General features: G+C 39.8%; 1 long non-coding RNA gene across 2 annotated transcripts in view; it reads right to left on the bottom strand.

Moving 5' to 3' along the window:
• Positions 1 to 205: 205 nt before the first annotated feature.
• The window catches only part of LOC109273721 (uncharacterized), a 73,705-nt gene continuing 57,210 nt past the window's right edge, over positions 206 to 16,700 (bottom strand). For both annotated transcript variants that reach the window (XR_008419727.1, XR_008419726.1), the window contains one exon: positions 206 to 464. This is a non-coding gene — a long non-coding RNA (uncharacterized LOC109273721). The remainder of the gene's footprint in view (positions 465 to 16,700) is intronic.

Genomic DNA, 16,700 nt, shown 5'->3' with positions numbered 1-16,700 from the left:
TCGGCCCCTCCCCCACTTGTGCATGCTTTCTCTCTCTCTCAAAAATAAATAAACATAAAAAAAAAATCTTTAAAAAAATAAAAGAGTGGGGCTCGAGATAACAGTAGCCCTCATGGTATATGACCCCCACCCCCAAACCCCCTGGTAGATACCAGATTTTCACACGATGGGTAAATGGTGTTCAAGGATAACATCAGACACCGTATATCAGCACTGCTCGCTTGTCTCTCGCTGAGTATGTAAATTAGGAAATTTCATAATGTCGTGGTCTCCGTCTGCTAGGGCTACCATAGCAAAATCCACCGACAGGTGGCTCAAAGCACAGACAGTTCTTTTGTTACTGTTCTAGAAGCCAAAAGCCCAAGGTCAAGACGTCATCAGGGTCAGTTTCTGGTGTAGTCTCTCTTCCAGGCTTGTAGATGGCTGCCTCCCCTCTGTGTCTTCACACAGCCTTTCCACCTTTCCTTTTGTGCATGTAGGGAGAGAGAGAGAGAGAGAGAGAGAGAGATCTGATGTCTCTTCCTCCTCATATAACGACGTCCATCCTATCCGAATAGCCCCACTCTTGTGACCTCATTGATCTTAATTACTTCTCTAAAGTCTTTACCTCCAAATACAGTCTTCTTGTGGGTTAGTGTTTCAACATGTGAATTTGGGAGGAGAAGGAAGGAGAGACAATTTAGTCCATAACAGCTAGTTAGTAGGTATTCTGTAGGTTTGCTAGAGAGAGAGAGGGGATATACAATGGCTTATATTCCTGGCAAGCCAACTTAGAGCAAGTGTTGCCAAATTACAATATTAATAATTGCTAACATGTATTTATTGTTTACTGTGGACCAAGCACAGTTGTAAAGAGTTTGACTGTGTTATCTGAATTAATTCTCCAAACAACACTCCTAAGTAGATACTACTATCAACCTCTTTTTGCAGATAAAGAAACTTTGGCACAGAGAGGTTAACTGACTTACCCAAGATCACAGAGCTAGACAGTGACTGAGCCAGGATTCAAACCCCAGCATCAGACTCCAGAATATATGCATTTAACTACATTATGAGAATATGGACAAAATAGGCAGTGTTTTAAAGGTACAATGGGCCGTTCATCTAGAAGTAAATATATGCAGAGTAATAACCTTAGCATAATCACCAGTGATGGCTAAATCAGTACGTAATTGGACTAACATGAAATTTGAATTAACCGGTGACCCTGCTCTGTGTTCGTCGTATGCTGCAATTTATACAGACAAGATGGTTAGAAAGTTTTTCAAATGCATCTTCAGGCGTCTCCAAGGCCTGGAAAAGATCTGTCCACTTCAACAGGCCTTAAAACCCTGACTTTTCTTTCCATTTAGACAAGCAAAAAAAAAAAAAAAGTCAGTATGTATGGCTGATTTCTCTCTTCTTGTATAAACCGGACAGAATCAAATCTCTTCCAACTCTACCCAGAATGGATTTTCCAGAAACAAGCACCTTTGAGAGATTGTCTTTCTCCTGGACTCCTCACCGGGAACATCAGTCATGCTTCTCTTCTTTGTCACGTCTGGCAGAGTGCCTCACTGATGGGGGGTTCATTACCTGGGGCCATGGGCGTGTCCTCCGGCAAGCAGCTTCTCTTTGGGGACAAAGTTCTGCACAAGCAGAGCTCAAGGTAGCCTGGAGGGGAAGCAACAATTCTACCAATGAAAGATCGGGCTTAAAAGTGAACGAAGCATTTCCACTTACACCATTAGGTCCCCGGGTTCTTAGGCCCCTGGACTCAGACTGACTCACACCACCGGCTTTCCTGGGTGTCCAGCTTGCAGATGGCAGATCGTGGGGACTGTTCAGCCTCCACAATCATGTGAACCAATTCATCTCCTTTTATCTATATGCGTATAGATAGATACACACATCTATATTCTAAGTATACGTAACTATAGATATCCTTATACATATTTTTTAATGTTTTTTTTTATTTTTGAGAGAGAGAGAAAGAGACAGAGTATGAGCAGGGGAGAGGCAGAGAGAGGGAGACCCAGAATCTGAAGCAGACTCCAGGCTCTGAGCTGTCAGCACAGAGCCCGACACGGGGCTCGAACTCACGGACCGCGAGATCATGACCTGAGCCAAAGTCAGACGCTTAACTGACTGAGCCACCCAGGTGCCCCTATCCATGTCCATATCCACACATATATATATGGCTTAGATTATATATTATATATAAGGCTTATATATATAAGGCTGAGATTATATATTACATATAAGCCATATTCATATATAAAAAGCCTATGGCTTCTGTTTCTCTGGTTGAACCCTGCCTAGTAATATACTATCCAACCAACTCAACACAACCATCCAGAAGTTAGTGTCTTTCCATACTACCTGCCATCTCTGAGTCTAGACACAGTGTACAACTAAACGTGCTGCTTGAAGCTCTACCCACTGGGAGTAGTTTCCTTCACCAGTGTCCTTCATGTTCGGGCCTGAGCAGCACTGAGTGATACCCATTTGAAATACAAAACAATCTGTAAACCAGGCTTAAGTTATTTCTTCCTGAGTCAACTGGTCATCAGGAACATGGTCAAGAGGCCACAGATGAAGGAAAAGGAAGGGGCGATGCACCTTCAGAGTCAAAGGAATCTAAGGGGCGCCTGGGTGGCTTAGTGAGTTAAGCATCTGACTCTCGATTTTTGGCTCAGGTCATGATCTCATGGTCAGTGGGTTCGAGCCCCACATCAGGCTCCACAATGACAACATGGGGCCTACTTGGGATGTTCTCTCTCCCTATCTCTCTGCCCCTCCCCTATGTTCTCTCTCTCTTTCTCTCTCTCTCTCTTTCAATATAAATAAATAAGGGACACTGACAGCATGGGGCCTGCTTGGGATTCTCTCTCTCCCTCTCTCTCTCTCTGCCCCTCCCCTACATGCTCTCTCTCTCTCTCTCTCTCTCTCTCTCTCTTTCAGAATAAATAAGGGGCACCTGGGTGGGTCAGTTGGTTAAGCGTCCAACTTCGGCTCAAGTCATGATCTTGTGGTCCATGAGTTCGAGCCCCACGTCGAACTCTGTACTGATAGCTCAGAGCCTGGACCCTGCTTTGAATTCTGTGCTTCCTTCTCTCTCTGCCCTTCCCCTACTCATGCTCTCTCTCTCTCTCTCTCTCTCTCTCTCTCTCAAAAATAAATAAACATTAAAATTTTTTTAAATAAATAAATTAAAAAAAAAAGGAATCTAAGCCACTTGTTATTCAACTTACTTGTATTTCGGACCTTCCTTGCTCAATCTTTCACAAACCATTCCCATTTGACCATAGATTGCTGTACACACACACACAATTTATGGCTGGTGGGTCAGACAATACCTAGTTCATGATGGGAAACTCAGATCACATGGTCACCCAATACACCATGGTGAGGCATTCTCTACCAGGGCCTGATAGCAAGATAGAAGCTATTTTTCAAAAGGAAAATACTCATATCCAGCACAAGGCATAGATTTGCTCCAAAATCCTACAGCTTGGTGCTGTGACTAGCCTGTTGGTCTTCACCCAGAGGCTCCTTACAGCATGCCCGTTTGCCACAGACATTTTAACTATCATTGAACCTGATGGGTAAAAAGGCCCAAGTGATAGGGTGGCTTAGGCTACAGCCTGAACTCATGGCAGGGCATCCCTTTGCTCGTCTCTACTTAAAACTGGTAGCCTTACAGCTGATTCTGTAGATGACCCAAGTAACACAGTCAGGTACTCCCCAAATACAAAAAGGCTCACCAAGCATTTTTCCTCTTTTTTCATTGTAGGTGGTCCAAAGAACAGCAACTTTACTTTCACTTTGGAAAAGTGACATTAAACCACCAGAAACTTCAGGGCGCCTGGGTGGCTCAGTCAGTTGAGCCTCTGACTTCAGCTCAGGTCATGATCTCAGAGTTTGTGGGTTGGAGCCCCATGTCAGGCTCTCTATGCTGACACCTCAGAGCCTGGGACCTGCTTCAGATTCTGTGTCTCCCTCTCTCTCTGCCCTACCCTGCTCATGCTCTGTCTCTGTCTCTCTCAAAAATAAATAAACATTAAAAAAAAAATTAAAGCTCCAGAAACTTCAATGAGGTCACAGGCCCCTGAATTTTTGTGGGATCGCCCACCTTCCAGTTCACATTAGAAGCTCCCTGAAGTATTTGCCACTTTATGAACATCAAATCCAATCATCATCATGTCCATCAGCAAGGTAGAGTATGATGTTTTGTGGAATGTCAAGACAATCAAGATCTTGCAGAATAAATGTAACAACAGAATTGGTTTACCCTGAGGCAAGTTTGTGAAAGTGTACTGTCAGCCCTGACAAGTAAAAGCAAACTATTTCTGGTGGTATTTACAAATTGATATGGAGGAAAGGACATATACCAGGTCAGGAGCTGTGAAGCAAATGCCAAGAACATGTCAATGTGCCCCAGGAAAGATACTACATCTCAAACAGCATCTGAAACTTTAGTTATCACCTCATTAGTTTATAGTAGACTTCACTCATTCTTCAAGATCCATGTGACTTTTGCAAAGGTGAAACTGATGAGTTCAATGGAGATGCGTAGTATCATGTTTTGCATCGGTCTCAGCCTATTGATAACCAATGCTGTGGCTGGACCAGCCCTTGTGGTTCTTATTATGATTGCAAGACACCATCAGCAATAGCCATCAGGAAACTTTGAAAAACAAGTATATTTCTTACAAGTCCTGCAAATTACATGGCACACCTGAGGCCACAGAGCAAAGTGATGGGTAGGAAGAGAGAGCAGGAGGCTGGAGTTCTGCTTTTATTGGGATTGAGGGTGGGATGACTAGGGTTTAGCAGACTCATTCTTTATTGATGAGTTTAAAACATAAAAGCAGAAAATTAAGGCCTGGGAAGAGAAAACCCAGCAGCCCAAATGCTCAGTTATCAAAATCAACTAAGATCTCTAAAAGAAAGGAGACTCGGGGCAGCTTGACTCTTCATCCAGTCCTGTGGCTGGCACTGTGTTCATTCAAGATAGCTGTCTTTGAAGTGCATGCCTCAGCAATCAAAGCTTAAATCAGGAATTTGCATCACAAAAAAGGAAAAAAGAAAAAAATAACCAACTATCCGGGCTTACACTACATACCACTATCTACACTTCTTTCAAGCCTTCAGTGGCAGCATTAGTTTTTGCAATCCCCCCAGGGATACTGTCTTACTTCTAATTTACTGTCTCGGTATGAATGGAAGTCCTAGGGGCTTCCACTTACCCCTTCCTACCATGGTGGCCATCACCCATGGGTCAGAGAGCAAATGTGGGGACTCTGCCAGTTGTCAACAGTGTCTCTTCCATTTATACCTTCAGAAACTGGGGAAATAACCACTAGCTGAGTCTCTGGACCAAACCAGCCCAATATGGGTCTGATTTGAGCTAAACTTCATCTACAATCTGAACATGGTAAAATTTCACTTTGATTTTGGGACCCTCTGGGATTTCAAAACCGTTTCAGAGCCAGGGTCTAGTAATCCCCAAAAGGTCTTGGTATTTCCTTTTTCCAGTGCACATTCTAGTAAATTGCCTTTGGTCCTTTTAAAGAAATCTTAGAAGAATATTTACAATGTATACTTGCGGCAATGGTGTCGAGTCCTTCCTTAAGGGTACCTGGTCTACCTTGCAATCCAGGGGCTCTCTCTCTGTGAATTTACTTATGTCTGGAAACTGAGTAAGAAGCTTCAGCTCTCCTCTGTGACAACTTAAGTCTGGTTTTCTGCTATGAGGCCTACAGTTTTTCCTGTTCTACAGACCAAGCAATACTCTAGCAGACTCTATATATTTAGTTCTAAGGGACACCATGATCAACTAGCCACTGCCAAAGATCTCTGCCATTCAAAACATTCTGATTACTATTATGTCCTTCCTGCCCTTTACCTTGGATATCCTCACCTTGTCTTAGGCAGTTAAATGCTACCACTTGTCCCCTGCTACTTCAAAATCACATCATCCCCTTTAAAATCTGGGAACCCAACTAAACAACAGCATCTATGGTCATACCTTGCCTAGAAAGGTGAGCAACCACAGAGATTTTTAAGGATGCAGGTGCTCCCCTCACTAATATATATCTCATTGCCTTTGGGAAGGGAGTATCTTTGGGCCATCTTGTGGAATGTAGTTGTGAGCTGGCTGTGCAGGTCATGCATAAAACATTTAGTTTGATATCCCTAACCCCCTAAGCCTCTGGATTCCCTCCTCCACATTATGCCTTGGAAGCTATGACATCCCAATCGCATTAAATACGTGCTATCATTGAATCCAAATTTTAGTCAACCAATCAAGTAACCTATTGAGCCATCTCTGGCAGTACTTAAATCTACACTCTCTAGTAAATGCATCAATATCAATAAATTTGGCCAGAACTAGTGTTATACTCTACTCACTTCAGTACCCTGAAGCATGCTGAGCTTTGACCTTAATTATAGTGCTAGCTGACCTTAACTGCGGCTACAATTGCCTTATGGAGACTCTTCTGCAGTGATGAAACATGACGGTTCCATTAGTGATGGGATCTTCTAAAGATGGAGAGAGCCAGTACTGTCAATATGCCTTTCCTTCTAAAATAAGTTTAACAAAATCTCATTCAAAAACACAATGGAACTTTTTTGAGTTCGATTTTTAAAAATTATTCTAAGTTAATCACAAAAAGTAAATGAGTGAGTTCTTCCTCTTCTTCATATTATTTCCTGAAAAACTCAGTCCTAAACCCTTTGGTTTGGACCAAGCATATTACATCTCCAAGCTGGGATGGAAGGAGGGATGTAGGAGACCAAATAAAGGAAGTAGATTTCAGAATACAACTGCCCACCACAGGAATGAACCACGAAGGGTAAAGAGGGATCCATGCAAAAGAGTGGCCCAGTGTAGGATATCAGAGCTCCAGCAGGGCTGGGGGGTGTCTCTGCATATGAACAGCACGTCATGGGCTTTGGAGCCCAAGAAGGTGAGGAAGATAACCATGGGGGAGAGCAATTTTTTCAGAGATTCATGTCTAAGTAGGGCAAAGAGGGGGCCTCATATGGGTACAGCCCAACATGAGCTTCAGAAGCCAACAGGGGTAAGGAGGACATTCACATAGTTGTACAGTACAGGATGTCAGTGCATAAGCCAGGGGAAAGGGCTTCCATGTGGAAGGCGATAACGAGTGCAGAGTGTCAGAGGATGGTTAGAGTAAGGTGGTGTCCATGCAGAAGGGCAGCTCAGGGCAAGGAGTCAGAGGCTTAACAAGGTAAAGAGAGTGTCCATATCAGGAAGTTACCAGCAGTGAGTGTCAGAGGCCAAGTGCATCTGCAGGAGATATGCGATGGTGGCAGTGATGGGAGAATGGATACACACAGGAAGTTGACCAAATAAATATATTAAGGATAATGGAAGCCAGTTTTCTACTGTCAGAGAAAGGAGTTAAAAATATGGAAAGGAAGAAAAATGGAATAAACCCTGTGGTTCATTGTTCTCAATATAATATAAATTATTTTTAAATAATACAGAAATAAATGTAACTGTATGTGACTATCTGTATATGAATATACATCTTTGTCCCAAAAGTCTTAGTGCTATTTCAAGCTTTTATGAACTCAGAAATATACATGTTACATGATTACAAAAAGAAAAAAAGAGAGAACAAGAGAGAATTCTTAACTAAAAACTCTCAGCAAACTAGCAATAGAAAGGAATCTCCTCAACCTGATACAGAGCATCTGTGAAAAATCCGCTAACATGAATGTGAAAGACCAACTATTTTCACCTAAGACCACTCTCACCACTTCTATTTAACAAATTACTGAAGGTTCTAGCCAGGGTTAGGCAATAAAAAGAAATAAAACGCATTGAAAAGGGAATATGTAAATTCTACTTATTTATAGCTTACATGATCATCTATCTAGAAAATACAAGTGAATCTATAGCAAAGCTACTAGGACTAATAGGCAAGTTTAACAAGGTGCAGAATACATGATCAATATACAAAAATCAGTTGTATTCTATGTACTAACAATGAACAATTGGAAATTGAAATTTAAAAAATACCTATTTATAGTTGCATCAAAATACATGAAATACCTAAGAATACATCTCATTAAAAAATATGTGAAAGAATGTACACTGAAAACTATAAAATATTTACTGAGAGAAATTGAAGAACTTTGAAAAATCATGATATATGCTTTACCAATAGGTCAGGAAACTCAATATTGTTAAGGTGTCAATTTTAAGCAAACTGATCTGCAAATTCAATGTAATCCCAATCAAAATCCCAGTGGACTATTCAGTAGAAACTGACAAGCAGATTCCGAAGTTCATACAGAATGCAAAGAACTTGGAATAGCCAAAATAGCTTGAAAAATAAAGAGCAAAGTTTGAAGGCTAACATTAACTCATTTTAAGACTTACTACAAACTTAGAGTAATCAATAAAGCATGCTTTGGTGTGAATACAGACACATAGATCAATGAAACAGAATAAAGAGTGCAGAAATAAGCTCATATATATATATATGATTTTCTACAACTATTTTCTTCAAAGATTCAGAAGCAATCCATTGAAGAAAAGCCGTGTTTTGAACAAATGGTGCTAGAACAATTGGGTATCTCTAAGCCAAAAAAACAAATAAAAACAAAATAAAAACCTACAATCCATACCTTGCATCACATGCAAAAATTATCTCTAAAGCTTTTAAGAGAAAACCTCTCCTAACTTGGGTTAGACAAAAATTGGGCTTTATCAAAATTTAAAACTTCTGCTTTTCAAAAGATACTGTGAAGAGAATGAAACATCAAGCTATAGACTGAAAGAAAATACCTGCAAAGCATATATGTTATAAAGGATGCATATCTGGACACAAAAGAATATCCAAAACCCAATTTAAAAAAAAGACAAATGACCCAATATAAAAAATGGGTAAAATACTTGAACAGACACTTTACTTGCAGTTAGGTTGGCAACCAATTGAACGGAAAAATACTTAACATTGTTAGTCATTAGAGAAATGCAAATTAAAACCATTGCAAGATATCCCTACAAATCTACCAGAAGAGCAAAAATTAAAGAGACTGACCATACCAAGTACTGCTGAGAATGTGAAGGAATTGGAACTCTCATGCATTGCTGGTGGGAATATAAACAATACAACCACTTTGGAAAACAATTTGACAGTTTCTTCTTTTTTAATTTTTTTAATGCTTATTTATTTTTGAGCGAGAGAGAGAGAGAGAGAGAGAGAGAGAGAGGCAGAATCTGAAGCAGGCTCCAGGTTCTGAGCTGTCAGCACAGAGCCAGACACAGGGCTTGAAGCCACGAGCCACGAGATCATGACCTGAGCTGAAGTTGGACACTCAATCGACTGAGCCACCCAGGCACCCCGACAGTTTCTTAAAAAGCTAAAAATATGATCAGGCCATTCTACTCCAGGTATTTACCCAAGACAATTAAAGCATATTCCATACAAGGACTTGTATATCAATGTCCATAGCAGCTTTATTTGAAATAGCTAAAAACTAGAAACAACCCAAACATCCTTCCACAGGTAAATGGGTAAACTAACTGACAGACAACGAAATATTACTCAGCAGAAAAGGAATGAACTATTAACACACACAAAACATGGAAGTATCTCAAAATAATTATGCCAAGTGAAAGATGCCAGACTCTTAAAAAAGGAGTACATCATATGGTTTCTTTTATACAAAATTCCAAGAAATGCAAACTGATATATAGTATCAGAAATAAGATTAGGGGGTGCCTAGAGCCCAGGGAGAGATTGTGAGAAGGTAGAATTACAGAGAGATATAAAGAAACCGTTGGGGATAATGAATATGCTAGTTATTTTTACTGTGGTCATGTTCTCTTCAGTGTAGTCATGTGTCAAAACTTACCTACCAAAATGTACATTTTAACATATGCAGTTTAGTGTATGTCAATGGTATACAAAGAAAACTATGTTTTACGGACACCTGGGTGACTCAGTCGGTTGAGCGTTCAACTCTTCATTTTGGCTTAGGTCGTGATCCCAGGATCATGGGATCAAGCCCCACATCGGGCTCCACACTCAACCTGGAGCCTGCTTTAAAATTCTCTCTCTCTCTCTCTCTCTCTCTCTCTCTCTCTCACACACACACACACACACTCTCTTTCTCTAAAATAAGATATAAAAAAACAAAGAAAACTGTTTTAAACTTATTTAATTACTATATTGTGCCATACATGATTCTAGTCAATTTTTAAACTTTGTAAAACTTTCATCAGTTACTCCCCAGTGACATAAAAGATTTCCTTTAAAATTCTAGCTTTCAGGTCATACAAAAAATGAGGGTTTTCCTTTGAGACTCTCATTTGTTTTGCTTTTTTTATTGAGACCTAACTGACATTCCATAAAATTCACCCCTTTAAAGTGTACACTTTGGTGGTTTTTAGTATATTCCAAGGTTGCATAACCATCACTGCTATGTAATTCCAGAATATTTTCCTCACCCCAAAAGGATACACCATACCCATAAACAGTCACTGCCAATTTCCTCCCCCCTCAATCTTTTTTTTAACTAATTTCATTTCATATTTTGTTAGCTGTGAGCTTTTCACAGGTGACCTTTATCACATTGAGGATGTTCCCTCCTTTTTCAAATTTCTAATTTGTTGAATGTTTTTCATTAGAGTATTGGGTTTGCCAAATGTTTTTCTTTTGTCTATTTACGATCATGTGATTTTTATCTTCTAATTTTAGTAAGATGGTGTATTAATTTTCTTGTGTTGAACCAACCTTGCATTCCTGGGACAGATTCCACTTGGTTATGGTGTGCAATCCATTTTATATGTTGCTAGAGTCAGTTTGCTAGGGTTTTTTTTTTTTTGAGGATTTTTGCATCTATATTCATAAGAGATAGTGGTCTATATTTTAAATTTCTTGTGATGATAGTGGTCTATATTTTTCATTTCTTGTGATGATGTTTGTTTTGTTTTGGTATCAAGGTAAGACTGGTCTCATTGAATGAATGAGAGTTTCCTCTCATCTTTTTTTTTTTTTCTGGAAGATTTTATGATGCATTGGTATTAGCACTTTAAATGTTGCATAGAATATACCAGTGAAACCATGTGTTCCTGAGCTTTTCTTTGTCAAAAGTGTTTTGATTACTGATTCGATCTCTTTACCTGTTATAAATCCATTCAGATTTTCTGTTTCTTTTTGAGTCAGTTTTAGCAATTTGTGCCTTTTAGGAATTTGTCCATTTCACCTAGGTTATCTAGTTTGTTGGAAGAAAGTTGATTTTATGCATACATGCCAGTTTGATGTGATCTCACAAGAAAAAAATCTAATGGAGATACATCCAGTGACAGATCGGACCAAGCCAGGAAACTTCCCCTAATGGGAACCAAGCCAATGGTCTCAGAAATTCTCATCCATAAAACTGTTCAAACAAACCTTAAAATAAAACTTTATTACTCAAAATTCAAAAAGCTAAGTGTAAACAAGTATAAATAACGAAACTTCCCAATGACATTTTTTTGTTAATTTATAGCACTTGTACTTCTGAAGTTGTTAAAGCCTAAGACTGCACTAAGACTATGGGGACATCCTCACACACACACACACACACACACACACACACACACACACAGCCTAGCCTGAAGGAGCTTCCAGTGATCAATTAAAATTAATAATGATAATAATGGATTATAACCTACAGTTTACTATGCATGATAATTGTAATTATAAATACAGTAAAACCTTGGTCTGTAAGCATAATTTGTTCCAGAAATATGCGTGTAATCCAAAGCACTTGTATATCAAACTGAATTTCAAGAACCAATGTCTCACTTGTGATCATGTGACATTCGGCGTCAAATACTACTCATATTGCAAGACATCGCTCATTTATCAAGTTAAAATTGTTAGAAATGTTTGCTCATGGGGGCACCTGGATGACTCAGTCAATTAGGCAGCTGACTTCGGCTCAGGTCATGATCTCATGGTTTGTGGGTTCGAGCCCCGCATCAGGCTCTGTGCTGACAGCTCAGAGCCTGGAGCCTGCTTCAGATTCTGTTTCTCCCTCTCTCTCTGCCCCTCCCCCATCTGTGCTGTGTCTCTTTCTCTCAAAAATAAATAAACATTAAAAATTAAAAAGAAAAAAGAAATGTTGTTCATCTTGTGGAACACTTGCAGAACAAGTTGCTCACAACACAAGGTTTTACTGTAGTTTACCATTTACAATAGTAAATCCATGAATGAACAACATTTCAGGAATATTTACCTAGTTACAAATAGCTCCCAACAACATATTTATTTATTACAAAGGACAAAAAGGATAACTTTATAGTTGGAGCAGTCTGGCAGAAACCACCTGAGTAATGGGACATATTGAAATCACGTGACACTTGATATAACGCAGTGAGAACAACATCACTTCTATCATGTTCCTGCTAAAGGTGTGTAACATAAATATAATAGTGAAGAAATATCAGACAAACCAAACTGAGGAATATTCTACAGAATAATTGGCCTATGGTCTTTGAAAGTGTCAAGTTCACAAAAATCAAATCAAGACCCAGCAGCTGTTCCAGATTGAAGGGGATGGAAAAGACATGCAAAAGAGTAAAAGCAAAGTATGATTCTGAACTGGGTCCTTTTGCTATAAAGGACAATATTGGGACAAGTGGCAAATCTTGAATAGGGCCTGACATTTCAGTGATGGTAACATATCAGTGCTAATTTTCTATTTCTATGCCCTTGATTGTAGGAAATGCACACTAATTAATTTGCAGATAATGGGGCATCATGGACCAATTTATTCTCAAATGGTTCAGGAAAAAAATTTGTTGGTACTTAATCTGCAACTTTTCTGTCCATTTGAGGATGCCTCAAACTAAAAAAAAAAAGGAAAATTAATAAGTGGAATAGTTAAGATGTGTTTAAAAGAGTTTAACAGGAATAATTTTGCCCTTCCAAATATTAAAGTATATTGTACAGCTACAATTCTTGAAATGGTAGTAACTGTGCAAGGAGCAACTTGCATATCAGGAGGACTGTTAAAACAGGGGCGCCTGGGTGGCTCAGTTGGGTAAGCATCCAACTCTTGATTTTGGCTCAGGTCATGATCTCAGAGTCATGGAATCAAGCACTGCATCAGGCTCTGCACTGAGTGTGGAGTCTGCTTAAGATTCTTTCTCTATCCCTCTGCCCATATTCTCCACTCAAATGCCCTCTCTCTCCCTCTCTAAAATAAAAAATAAAATAATTTTCAAAAATAAAATATTTCAAAAAGGGGAACAAAACAGATCTGTGTTTATAAGAACTTAATATAGTATATGGGAACCACCCAAATTGTCAACAGAGACTGCCTCACAAATTGTCGCACATTTATGTACTCCAGTAGGTTATCACAATTAAACATAAATTTTATAAATTCCAAAGGATGTGCACATGATATAATGTTAAATGAGAGAAGAGTAGAAATGATCTGTGTGCACATGATGGGTTCTTGGGGTGCTGGCAATGTTCCATGTCTTGACCTTGGTGGTAGCCATACAGTCATTAACTCTGTTTCATAAATATGTTCCATGTATTTTCTTGATGTATGTTACAACAAAAGATCTTTAAAAGGACACCAGACCCTTTGTTATACTGGACTATAGTGTAGATATTGAGCTGCTAAGCGGACCAAATTTTAGCACCCTCTTACACAGATGAGGAACCAAGTTTCAAAAAGTTAAACCATTACTCTCTGGGAACTGATAGGTATCAAGGTCAGGATGTAGACCCCTCTGTGCTTTGGCCACAGCACTACCCTGTGTCCCCAACATTAGTGGTGAGAGAGACAACAGTTATTGTGATTATGTGCCCCAAAAGTGTGTCAGACAGTGCGCTGGGCACTTTACACATATCAGTCATCTAGCCCTCACAGTAGCCTGCAAAGAGGGTATCATTACTCCCAATTTGCAATTCAGGAAGAAGGACACAATACAGGCAAAGAGTGAGGCTACACTTCAGATCCTAGTGCACTCACTAGACAAACACTAACTAATTAGCAGCTCTGTGTCAGGCTCTGGAAAGATATGGGAGACATAAAGATGCAAGACAGAATCCCTACCCTCTGGGAGCTTACCATCTTGATAAACTCCAAATTTCAACCAGTCCATCTATGCCAACTGCTCTTCTCCAATAGGAGTGCCTACTGATTTGCCTGAATACAGTCCCGAGTCAAACGCTTCTCCCGATAGCAAGTTACCTCACCCCAAAGTTAACAAATGAACAAAACACCCCAGCAGCTATCATTCAGAGTGATCCTACCTGAATTAGGTTCAGAGCTTTCTTTTACACTTGCCTGTTCTTTTGTTATTATACATAAAGATTAGACCCAGAAAGATTGACCAAAGACCAACTTAAAAATAAAAGACATTCTTTCTATTATATCACATTTCCTACTTATGCATTGCCTTTCTTGGAGTCTCCCAACGCAGCTATGTAAATGTTAACTCATTCTTCCTTCTGGTATCCTTGGGAGGCAGGAAGCCAATGTTATTTCACAGATAAAGAAGCTAGAGTCCCAAGAGGTGAAATGCCTTCCCCGGGGTCACATAACTACAGGCAGTTGGGGGTGCTGGGAATGGGGTATGGGGTTAAGAATCCCCGCCTGGGGTCCCCTGGCTCCCAAATGGGGCCTCTTTCTTATAAGATAACTTGGTATGTTAAAACAGTTGGAATCTTGCTCTGTAACAGGAATGTTATGGGACTGCTGAGAAAAAAACATTAATGCATGGTACATTTTCAGGAGGAAGGTTTAGAACATGTGGCCATCGCCTACAGTAGTTGAAACTACATCCAATTTGGGGACTAATATTTAGACTAAATGACCCTTCCAGTGACTATGAGTCTATGACAGTTTTGTCCTGTCAGGAGAGGACAGAAACAGGGGCCTAACCTCTTGATAGACATCTTAATCTGTGCCATTTTAAGTATATGCATTTCAGTAAGAAAAACGAGCTAAGTTTGGGGTGGACAAGCACCCCATAACAATGCGCTATGCTGGCTTCCTCACTCTACTGCTTGACGAAGTCACTGCCAATGGCAGTGGCTGGCAAAACAGAAACAGGGAGACTAGTTTATTTTTCAGGTAATCAAGAATTCCTGTTGTAATTTTAAGTCTATCAAATTAAGTTCCCAACATCCTCTTGTGTAAATTTTTAGATACTAAATGGAAATATGAGGCATGGGTTGAGCATTTTATACTCTATACTCTATAGTAATCACTCTATATTTGTTTCAACAAATAACTATCAACATTTACCTTTCAACTACTGTGCATCAGGCACTTTTCAGTCCCTGAGAGTATAGAAATGAATAAAGCAGAGACTATGTGCCCTTGGGGTATACATCCACCAAAAGTCAAACTGGTACCATCGATAAGTTGGGGAAAGAAAAAAAAAGTGCCTTTGAAGACATAACCTTATCTGAGAAAGAACAGCCTTTATCTGAGAAAGCAACTTGAAAATCTTCTAGTTCAACATCCTCTGAAACGCCTTCATTTACATGTTTAAACGTCCTTGTAACTGACAAGGTTAAGGTTAAGCATGCCAGGCCAGTCTCTGAAAGAAAATTTTCCTTTTTCATGTTAGAGTACAACTAACCCTCAGACTGAAAGCAAGGTGGTTTTCATTGACCTTCCTTTCACATCAATGTCCCTGGAATGAAATGGGAAAAAAAAAAACAAGCCAACGTTAAGGAGGGGTGGAAAGAGGGTATATGTGTGATTATCACAAAGCTGCCATGAGTTTCCCTGAGACAGTGTCAACAGTGGCTCTTTCCCATAGGAAGTGAAATCTCCTGGGGAAGTGTTGGAAGCCACGGAGGCTGAAGTGGAGCAAAGTTCTTAAAAGGGAAGCGCCCCCCTGCTGCAGGGGAGGCCCGCAGCTGGGCCCACTCAATAGACTGCAAATGCAAAACTGCATAGACCGGTTTTCACCTCTGAGCAGTTGCATGATATCTCAGCTCATCAGTATCTGTCAGTATCTGCTGGGGGGGGAAGTGCAAAGCCAATGGCATTGCATGCATGGGAAAGTTTACAAAGACTCCAAATATACACACCACTGTGTGTTTTCAATCTGCTGGCTCAATGTTTTTGCCAGCTGACAGAAGAATTAAAATCCTGTTGAAAAGTTTGCTGGAGAAATGGTCTCTTATTCTGGGGGAAGAGTCTCACAGGCGTTTTGGCTTGGTAGGACATTGTGAGGACTGTTTAGAAATGAATAGAAAGTGTAGAAGTTTGGGTGTTCTTATGTTTACTATGAAAGCATCACATTAAAGGGGTTAACAAATACTGCTCTGAAACATAATTGAAAGCGGATAGCACTGATTATGGCCTTTTTTGGTATCCAACTGATGCATTTTTAACAAAACCCTAAAGGCATTACAATTAGTGGTTTTTCCCTAAGTGATTCTTCACCTGCACTCTGCATTTATTAACCTTTCTATCCCTGCTCTTATTGCCAAGGAATAAGTGGTCAGTATTCTAGCAACTTCTACACCTAAGGTAAAGTACTTTGTACAAGAATATCTGCTTTTTCCAAATTTTCCATTACTGACTTTGTTCCACTTAAAACATTTGTTCCATTTAAAAACATTAAGACTTAGTGCCAGTGACCCCACTTTATACATTACAGCTTTTAAAAATAAGTTTCCAGAGGCACCTGGGTGGCTCAGTTG

This window comes from Panthera pardus, unplaced genomic scaffold, assembly GCF_024362965.1.
Source record: "Panthera pardus isolate Hobbes unplaced genomic scaffold, ASM2436296v1 HiC_scaffold_6, whole genome shotgun sequence".
Lineage (NCBI taxonomy): Eukaryota > Metazoa > Chordata > Mammalia > Carnivora > Felidae > Panthera > Panthera pardus.
This window is presented reverse-complemented; position numbering and strand designations above follow the sequence as displayed.